This window comes from Oryctolagus cuniculus, chromosome 1 (assembly GCF_051225735.1).
Source record: "Oryctolagus cuniculus isolate XC-2025 breed Fujian yellow rabbit chromosome 1, ASM5122573v1, whole genome shotgun sequence".
Lineage (NCBI taxonomy): Eukaryota > Metazoa > Chordata > Mammalia > Lagomorpha > Leporidae > Oryctolagus > Oryctolagus cuniculus.
The window spans coordinates 211,545,247-211,555,012 of record NC_142867.1 but is presented as its reverse complement, the minus strand read 5'-3'; positions in this window follow the sequence as shown (position 1 = coordinate 211,555,012).

The following is a 9,766-nucleotide window of genomic DNA, read 5'->3' as shown; positions in this document are numbered from 1 at the left end:
GCGCCAATCTGAAGCCAGGAGCCAGGAGCTTCTTCCGGGTCTCCCATATGGGTGCAGGGGCCCAAGGACTTGGGCCATCTTCTACTGCTATCCAGGCTACAGAAGAGAGCTGGATCAGAAGAGGAGCAGCCGGGACTAGAACCGGCGCCCATATGGGATGCCGGCACTTCAGGCCAGGGCTTTAACCCGCTGCACCACAGCGCCAACCCCCGGTATGAACTTTCTAACACTATCCATGTCCTCCCCAGCTGAAATCATTCCATAGCTCTTCATTCTCTTCAGAAAAGGTATGAAAATCCTCAGCCTAGACACAGGGTCCACCTGTGGGATGTCCCCACCCACCTTGCCAGCTCATCTCCACCAGATTCTTCAACCCCATAGAATCAGAGAATCATATTCTGTTCCTGGAACATGACATAGCCCTCTTGGGAAAGTTATAGCCATTCTTTAAGACCTAACCTCCAATGTCACCTCCTCCATGAAGCCAGCTTGACTTATGCTGATAACCCACCCATGCCAGCTGGGTTAATCCTATCTTTACCTGAAGTCTCTTGCATGTGTTCACACTGCTAGAAATAATAATAATAGCAAAGTATCTATCATACGGCCCATACTACTTAATGGGAAGTAGGGATCCCCTGAACCTTGAACTCTGTTGAATGACAGCCCGAATGAATGAATGAGAACCTACTAGACACAGCAACTCCTGGGGTATGTGACTAGCCATGCATGGTCCTGGAGCTCCCTTGAGGCATCTGATCAACCCCATGCCCTAAGCAGAGAATTGAAGAGCACGCCAAAGAAGAGTAAATAGGGACCAAGCTTTGACAGTCCAAGTTGGGCCTAGAGTCCCTTATCTGGACAGCTCTGATGGCCTTGACCTCTGGAAAGGCTTAGAAAATGTTAAAGACAGCATTGTTTCATTTTGTTTAAATAATCATATATTTATTTTTAGATACTTGAAAGGCAGACAGGTGGTCCATCCACTGCTTCACGCCCCAAATGAGTGCAATAGCCAGGGCTGGGCCAGCTCAAAGCCAGGGACTCAGAACCCAATCTCGGTCTTGCACGTGAGTGGTGGGGACCCACCTGCTTCCTCCCAGATTAGCTGGAAGCTGGGATCAGGACTCAGGAGAGGAGCTGGGACCTAAGCCCAGGCACTCCGATATGAAATGTGGGCATCCTCGGTGGTGTCTTAATCACTCTGCTAGATGTCCACCCCGAAGACAGCAATCTAAGGGGCAGGCCTCCTGGGAGCCTAGACCTGGGGCTGACTCCCCACTTGTCCAGGCGGTGCTGCTCCTAGGTAAACACATGGCGGCACATTCTGTCACGCAGCAAACACTTACTGAGCACTTCCTATGCAACAGGCCCTCAGTTAGAGGCTGAAGTTACGGATCTATTGTTCTTATTACTGTGAGTGAGCAAATTATCTCTGCCAGGCAGCCAACTTATTAATAACACAATGAGACTTGCAGAATACAGCGAAGTAGCTATCATTGGACCGATCAGGAAACTGAGCTGGCCGGGTCTATCATATATTCCATAAAGGCCCAATCACGTGCCCTACTCCTGGGTGTGGTTAGAAATGCCGCTGAGAGGTTTCGGGGAGAAAGCAAAGGGCAATCCATTGATCTCACTTCCAAAAATAAACCAAAAACGTGAGGAGAGAAAAAACGATGACTTAGAGCCTATTCTGAGGTTTAACAGATGACGGAAATATGACTAAAATGCGTGTAAGTGGCTCCACACTGTGCTGTCAGAAGTGGCCATGGCAAAGCCAACTGGTCAGGCTTCTCAGGCTAGAGAAATGGCAAGTGCAGCCACCTGAGAGCCGGGAGAGGGACAGAAGGGCTTTGCTTCTCTTCCGGGACCTCTGCCTCCCCACCGATGGACCAGCCCTCAGGCCCCTTAGGTGCTGTTGTGAGAACCAAATGGTAACAAAGATCCTAAACAACTCAAGTACATTTAAAGCAGCATCCGGGGGTTGCTCGCTCCTAACAAAGAGGCAGAGCTAAGATTGTATGACTTTCTCATCTCCCAAAGGGAGGATTCCACAGTGTAGGTTTTTATAGAAGGGGAGAGAATCAAGGGAAGATAGAGAGACCTTCCCCAAACACGGGAAGGCCTTAGCACGGAACTCCACACTAGGCTTCTCAGTTTAGCACCCATGACCATTGCACATGCGTGTGTGCGCGTGCACACACACACACACACATGCACACCACGGCCTGATCTTTGAGCAGCCACACCCCACGTCATCGTTCTCAACTCGGGACACTTTTGTTCACCTATGGAATCACCTGGCAATGCACACAGTCACTGTAGGTTGTCCCATCTTGGGTGGGAAAAGGGTGGCTCGCATCCTCCCATGCCGCGGGCAGGCATCGCAACAAAGACCGATCCAGCCCAAAGGTCACGGTGTTCGGGTTGAGCAGTCCCACTCCGAGCCCGTGGATAGGCTATTTCCTCTGGGAGAAGTGTTCTCTTTCTTCCCTCCTCTCTTCCTACTGAATTCCTACCCCTGCCCAGAGAGCAAAGGCCCCTGGCATGCCGCTGGGGGTTCTGGGTGATTTGGCCAGAACTGAGAACTATAAACACTACAACCTTGCACCAAGCCGTTCTATGGCTCCCACGAAGTCCTCGGCAGGAGGATGTTTACTGCCACTCTGCTTGTGATAAGAGAAGGCTAAACATGACTCCATGAGCTCTTGAAGAGGGATCAGTAGTTTTAAATTAAAAAGCTTTGATACAAAGCGGTTATCTGCCGCTCATAAAAGCCATGAGGCTATTTCAAAGGGAGCTGATTAGGGGAAGGCCTCTGAGCTACGCTGTTAAAGCCAAAAGCAATGTTCAGGAAAGCGGCATTACTGTATCCCAATGTGCAAACAAGTACAGGGAGTATGTATGCATTCATTTATGTACGTGTATAACAAAATCTGTAAGTGTAAGACCGTGTTAATATCTATGGTGACGGGTGAGGAAGTGCTCCTCGCAGTGGTTGCTTGGGGGAGAATTTAGGCAATTAGAAGACTTAGTTGTCATTTTATGATCATTCAGACTGTTTGAATTTGTTTTCAAAGATGTGTTTATTTATTTAAAAGGAAGAGGCACAGATGGAGAGGGAGGAGGGGGAGAGATCTTGCATCTGCTGGCTCACTCCCCAAATGGCTGTAACAGCTGGGACTAGGCCAGGAGCCTGGAACTCCATCTGGGTCTCCCACATGGGTGCAGCAGCCCAAGCACTTGAGCCATCTTCCACTGCTTTCCCAGACACATTAGTAGGGAGCTGGATCAGAGGTGGAGCAGCTGGGGCTCCAACCAACGCCCACATGGAATGCCAGCGTCTCAGGTGGCAGTTTAACCTGCTATGCCACAACACTAGTCCCAACTGTTTGAATTTTTACTCACATACATACATTTTTTTTCACCTAAGAAGAACGAGTTCATTTTTAAAAAATTAAATGGTGGAGCTGGTGCTGTGGTGTAGCAAATAAAAAGCTGCCGCCTGCAGTGGTGGCATCCGATATGGGCGCTGGTTCCAGTACTGGCTGTTCCACTTCTGATCCAGCTAGCTGCTGTGGCCTGGGAAAGCAGCAGAAGATGGCTCAAGTCCTTGGTTCCCTGCACCCATGTGGGAAACCCAGAAAAAGCTCCTGGCTCTTGGCTTCTGGCTTCAGATCGGCCAAGCTCCAGCCATTGCAGACATTTGGGGAGTGAACCACCGAATGGAAGATCTCTCTCTCTCTCTTTGCCTCTGCCTCTGTAATTCTGCCTTTCAAATAAATAAATAAATTTTTTAAAAAATTAATTCTTAATATAGGTGAAGGGCATACATAAATTCACTATATTATCCTTTCAACTTTTCGCTGAATCTTTCAAAGTATCTAGAAAAAACAAATATAATATCATCATTACTTGGAGTAAGTAAATACTTCTTTTGTAAAAAAAAAAAAAAAAAAGATGTATTTACTTAATTGAAAGTCATAGTTATATAGAGAGGGAGAGACAGAGAGAGAGAGCTTCCATCCACTGGTTCTCTCTCCAGATGGCTGCAACTGCCAAGGCTGGGCCAGGCTGAAGCCAGGAGCCAGGAGCTTCTTCCAGGTCTCCCAGGTGGGTGACAAGGGCCCAAACACATGGACCATCTTCCGCTGCTTTTCTAGCCTTTAACAGGGAGCTGGACCCGAAGTGGAACAGCTGGAACTTGAACCAGCATCCATCTGGGATGCCTGAGCTGCAGGCAGCAGCTCCACCCACTACACCACAGCACCAGTCCAGCTAAAGACAGCGCACAGAAAGAAGAGCCCAAAAAAGGAAAAGTTGACAGTCTTCCATCCAAATACATCATGAAGAATAACTGTGTGAGGCACAGACTGGAAGAAGAGAGCTTGCAGGAGATATACCCACTGCATATCTGCTGTTCAGCTATCTTACAGCCACAGTATATAAGAACTCCCAGAATTAATAAGAAAAAAGAGTCAATATAATTTGTTAAATTATCAAGACATTTAGACAAGTACCTCACACAAAGGATACTCAAATGAGTAATAATCATATGGGAAAAGCACCCAAAATCATCAGTCATCAGAGACCAGCACTGTGGCCCAACCGGTTCAGCCACTGGTTGCAACGTCAGCATCTCATATCAGAGCACAGGGTTAAGTGCTTGCTGCTCCACTTCCAATCCACCTTCCTGCTAAGTTAATGCACCTGGGAAGGCAACAGAAGATGGCCCAGGTCCCTGGGCCCCTGCACCTATATGGGAGACCTGGAAGAGGCTCCTGGCTCCTGGCTTTGGATCAACCCAGCTCCGACCATTGCAGCCATTTGGGGAGTGAACCAGCAGATGGAAGACCTCTCTCTCTCTCTCTCTCTGTCTCTCTCTCCGCCTCTGCATCTCTATAACTCTTTCAAATAAAAATAAATCTTTAAAAAAAAATGAAAAAGGGGTTGGCGTTATGGTGAAGCTGGTTACGCCGCCACCTGCAGCACCAGGATTCCATATAGGCACTGGTTCAAGTCCCAGCTGTTCCACTTCTGATCCAGCTCTTTGTTATGTCTGGGAAAGCAGCGGAAGATGGCCCAAGTTCTTGGGCCTCTGCCACCCACATGGGAGACCTAGATGAAGCTCCTGTCTTCAGCCTGGACCTGGCCTAGGTATTTTAGCCATTTGGTGGTAAAGGAACAGATGGAAGATCTCTTTAAAAAAGAAAGATTTATTTGAAAGTCAGAGTTACACACACACACACACACACAGAGAGAGAGAGAGAGAGAGAGAAAGAAAGAGAGAGAGGTCTTCCATCCACTGGATCACTTCCCAATTGGCCACAACGGCCAGAGCTATGCCGATCTGAAGCCAGGAGCCAGGAGCTTCTTCCAGGTCTCCCACATGGGTGCAGGGAACCAAGGACTTGGGCCATCTTCCACTGCTTTCCCAGGCCACAGCAGAGAGCTGGATTGGAAGTGGAGCAGCCGGGACTCAAACTGGCGTACATATGGGATGCCAGCACTGCAGGCGGCGGCTTTACCCGCTACACCACAGTGCCGGCCCCAGAATATCTCTTGATTTCTCTCTCTCTCTCCCTCTCTAATTCTGCCTTTCAAATAAAAAAAAATCAATAAATCATTTTTAAAAATCAGGGAAAACATCATTAGTCATCAGGGAAATGCAAAATAAAACTACAATGAAACATCGCTCCTCCCCAATCAGAATCGATAAAAGTTGAAAATTTAAATTTTAAAGTCTGCAAGCCAGGTTCTAGAGTTACTTGATTTCTCACACATCTCTGGCGGAAGCACAAAATGGCACAGCCACTTAGAAAGTTCTTCAACACCGCCTACAACAGCTGAGAATCCAACCTTATCTCTCCAAACCTTCCCTGAGCTACACAAAATTTCCATCTCACTCCTTTGGAGAGCGTCATGTGTTAAACTCTGCCCTAAGTTCTCAGGCTTCTTAGGTTCTATGTGAATAGTACTTGGCGAATACCTACTATAAGCTGGGCCCTTAGGAATCTTATTAGGAACAAGATGACCAATTTTATAGATCCAATTTTTTTAAAGATTTATTTTATTTATTTGTAAGACAGAGTTACAGAGAGAGGTTGAGACAAAAGAGAGGTCTTCCATCCACTGATTCACTCCCCAGATGGCCACAACGGCCAGAGCTGCACCAGTCCAAAGCCAGGAGCCAGGAGTCTCCTCTGGGTCTCCCACGTGGGTGCAGGGGCCCAAGGACTTGGGCCATCTTCTACTGCCTTCCCAGGCCACAGCAGAGAGCTGGATCGGAAGAGGAGCAGCTGGGACTAGAACCAGTGCCCATGATGGGATGCCAGTGCTTCAGGCCAGAGCTTTAACCCACTACGCCCATGGCCTAGATGGAGGAGGCAGACAGATGTTGTAGGAGACAGACACCGCTTTAGACTAAGTTCCTCCCAACCTAATCCAAGTTAAAGCCCTACCTCACATGGCATTCATATTCTCATGGTGCTGGGATCTATGATGACCCAAAATAGGAACGGGGGACGTAGAAATCTGCTGAACGGATCCAGCCAACACATGTCCACAGACAGCAAGGAAGGGAAGGCTGGGAGAAGAAATGCGCGGGTCACTGACAATTTCAGCAAGAGGCTTTGGGACATTTAAAATCTAGCCTCCTGCTGGACAATGTTACGTCCATTAGCCCACCCCTCTCACAACAACTCTATGAAGTAGGTGCTAGTACCACCATTTGACAGATGAGAAAGTTGATGTTAAGAAAGATGATGCCATTTGCTAAGTTCATTTTACTTGAAGCTGGAAGGGCCTGGAAGCCAAGCCCCTGACCTATTATCTTAACATTGGATTCTTGCCTCTGTACCATGTGCATCAGAAGCAGCCCAGCACGACTTCAGAGAGGTGCAAATCTGCATTTATTTCTAGCTTTGCTCCTTTGCACAAGCTTTTTTCCTCTCCTTTTCATTTCTGCCTGAATTTTAGTCTTTCCAGGAGACCCTTCCTAATATTCTGGACAAATTTTGCTGCCAATGCCATGTACCACCCAAGCACCTCATACATTAGATCTTTTATAACCTATGGTGTCATTAATAGTTAGAAGTTTTCTTCTGGGGCCGGCACTGTGGCACAGTGGGAGACCCAGAAGAAGTTCCTGGCTCCTAGCTTCAGATCAGTTAGCTCTGGCCATTGTGGCCATTTGGGGAGTGAACCAGCACATGGAAGATCTCTCTCTCTCTCTCCACCACCCCCCCCCCATAAGTCTTTCTTTCAAATAAAAAAAAAAAAGACTTACCAGGCCCACATTTGAGTTCTTTCAGGAAGTCAGCCCTGCCTAAATCCACCTGCATCTCCAGTAGTGGAAAATCAGCTCCTACTGCTTTATGTGGTTTAGGTTTAAGGGAACTATCTGTGGCTGCAAGATGATGCACGGTGTTGAAAGTAAAACTCAGGAACAACAAACACATGACCACAAGTATTCTTCTGGTATGCTTGCTTACAGTAATCAAAGGTTCAGGGGCCTGTGCTGGGGTGCAGCAGGTTAACCACCACCTGTGATACTTGAATCCTATATGTGCACCACTTCAATCCTGGCTGCTCCACTTCTGATCCAGTTCCCTGCTGATATGCCTGGGTAAGCAGCAGAAGATGGCCCAAGTGTGTGAGCCCATGCCATCCCTGTGGGAGACCCAAAGGGAATTCCTGGCTCCCGGCTTTGGCTTAGCCCAGTCCCAAACATTTGGGGAGTAAACCAGGAGATGGATGCTCTCTCTACGTCTGTCTCTCCCTCTCTCTCTGTAACTCTGCCTTGCAAATAAATAAAACTAAAGTAAATAAATAAATCAATAGCAATCAGAGGTTCAGAACTATTTAAGTTTCAGGCTACCAGCTCTGCCATATCAACTTTTGAACAGTTGCTCATGGAAACCCCAAATTTTGGGTGGAGTTGAAGATCTGGGGGAAAAAATTCCCTGGAAAAATAAGTGGAACTAAATTATTGACATCCCATTAAAAGTCTGCCTTGTAAATAATTGAGGATGTCAGAGGCAAGCTGGCCTCACCCTGTACAGCATCACTGTCAGGTGGTCATACAATTGACACTTGGAAGCCCCTAATTATGGAGGATCTCGCTACCTGCAAGGCAGAACATTCCACACGTGACAGCCCTAACTGGGAGAGAGCTGTTCATCCTCTCAAGCTGAAATCTGCCAGGCTGCAGCTTTTTTTCCCATTGGACTGATTTTGTCTTCTTCCTACACCGAGTACTAGTCGACTCCTTTTCCATATGACACCCACTGATTGTCTTAGAGAATCGAAGAAATGAGTCAAATTGGGACATTAAAATCAGACACTGGGCCGGAACCGTGGCTCAATAAGCTAATCCTCCACCTGCAGTGCCGGCACCCCAGGTTCTAGTCCCGGTCGGGGAGCCGGATTCTGTCCTGGTTGCCCCTCTTCCAGGCCAGCTCTCTGCTGTGGCCCAGGAGTGCAGTGGAGGATGGCCCAAGTGCTTGGGTCCTGCACCCCATGGGAGACCAGGAGAAGTACCTGGCTCCTGCCATCGGATCAGCGCAGTGTGCTGGCTGCAGCGCGCCGGCTGCAGCGGCCATTGGAGGGTGAACCAACGGCAAAAGGAAGACCTTTCTCTCTGTCTCTCTCTCACTGTCCACTCTGCCTGTCAAATAAATAAATAAATAAATAAATAAATAAAATCAGACACTGATAGGCAAAAGCAAACTACACAAAGAAGTTTAATCAATACACTGAAAGGTAATGTGTGCATTGTGATAGGAATTATATACTACTGTAGTTTTAATGATTTTGTAGTTCTTTTTTTTAAGATTTATTTATTTATTTGAAAGTTAGAGTTACATAGAGAGAGGAGAGGCAGAGAGAGAGAGAGAGGTCTTCCATCCGATGGCTCACTCCCCAATTGGCTGCAATGGCTGGAGCTGTGCTGATCCGAAGCCAGGAGCCAGGAGCTTCTTCTGGGTCTCCCACATGGGTGCAGGGGCCCAAGGACTTGGACCATCTTCTACTGCTTTCTCAGGCTACAGCAGAGAGCTGGAGCAGAAGTGGAGCAGCCAGATCTTGAACCCGCGCCCATATGGGATGCCAGTGTTTCAGGCCAGGGCATTAACCCACTGCGCCACAGCAATGGGTTAAATTATTTTAAAAATATTTTAAATAATTTTGTTTAAATTATTAATAAAAGTGAAAGTTATTTTAAAATTACCTTGTACAAGTGAAGTTGAATATCTTTCCCTTTGAAAAGATATTATTATGAAAATTATTATATCTATATAAATATATTTTACATATATTAACATATTGTAAAATATTATTATGAAAAGGTATTATTATTATTATATTATTATGAATAGCCCAGGCCTGTTTTCCTGATGGACTATGGTCTATTCACTTTTCATTTGTTGAACTCTTTCTTTAGTGGAGCCAATAAGCCTTTGACTATCATGTAAATTAAAAAATGTTAAACCAAAAAAGGGTTTTTCACCATGTGCGGGGAACATACATGAGATGACGTGTTGTTAAACATGCTACACCTACAAAGAACTCGTACAAATGGATTCAACTGGAAAACGGCCGAGAGTGCTAGGAATGTTTTTGTCCCTTCGAAACTCATGTGGAAACTGAATTCCCAATGCACCAGTGTTGGGCAGTGAGGCCCACTAGGAGAAGTTTATGTCATGAAGGCAGAGTTCCTATGGGCAGGACTGCTAGGAAAAGGACATTCAGGAGTGGATTCACT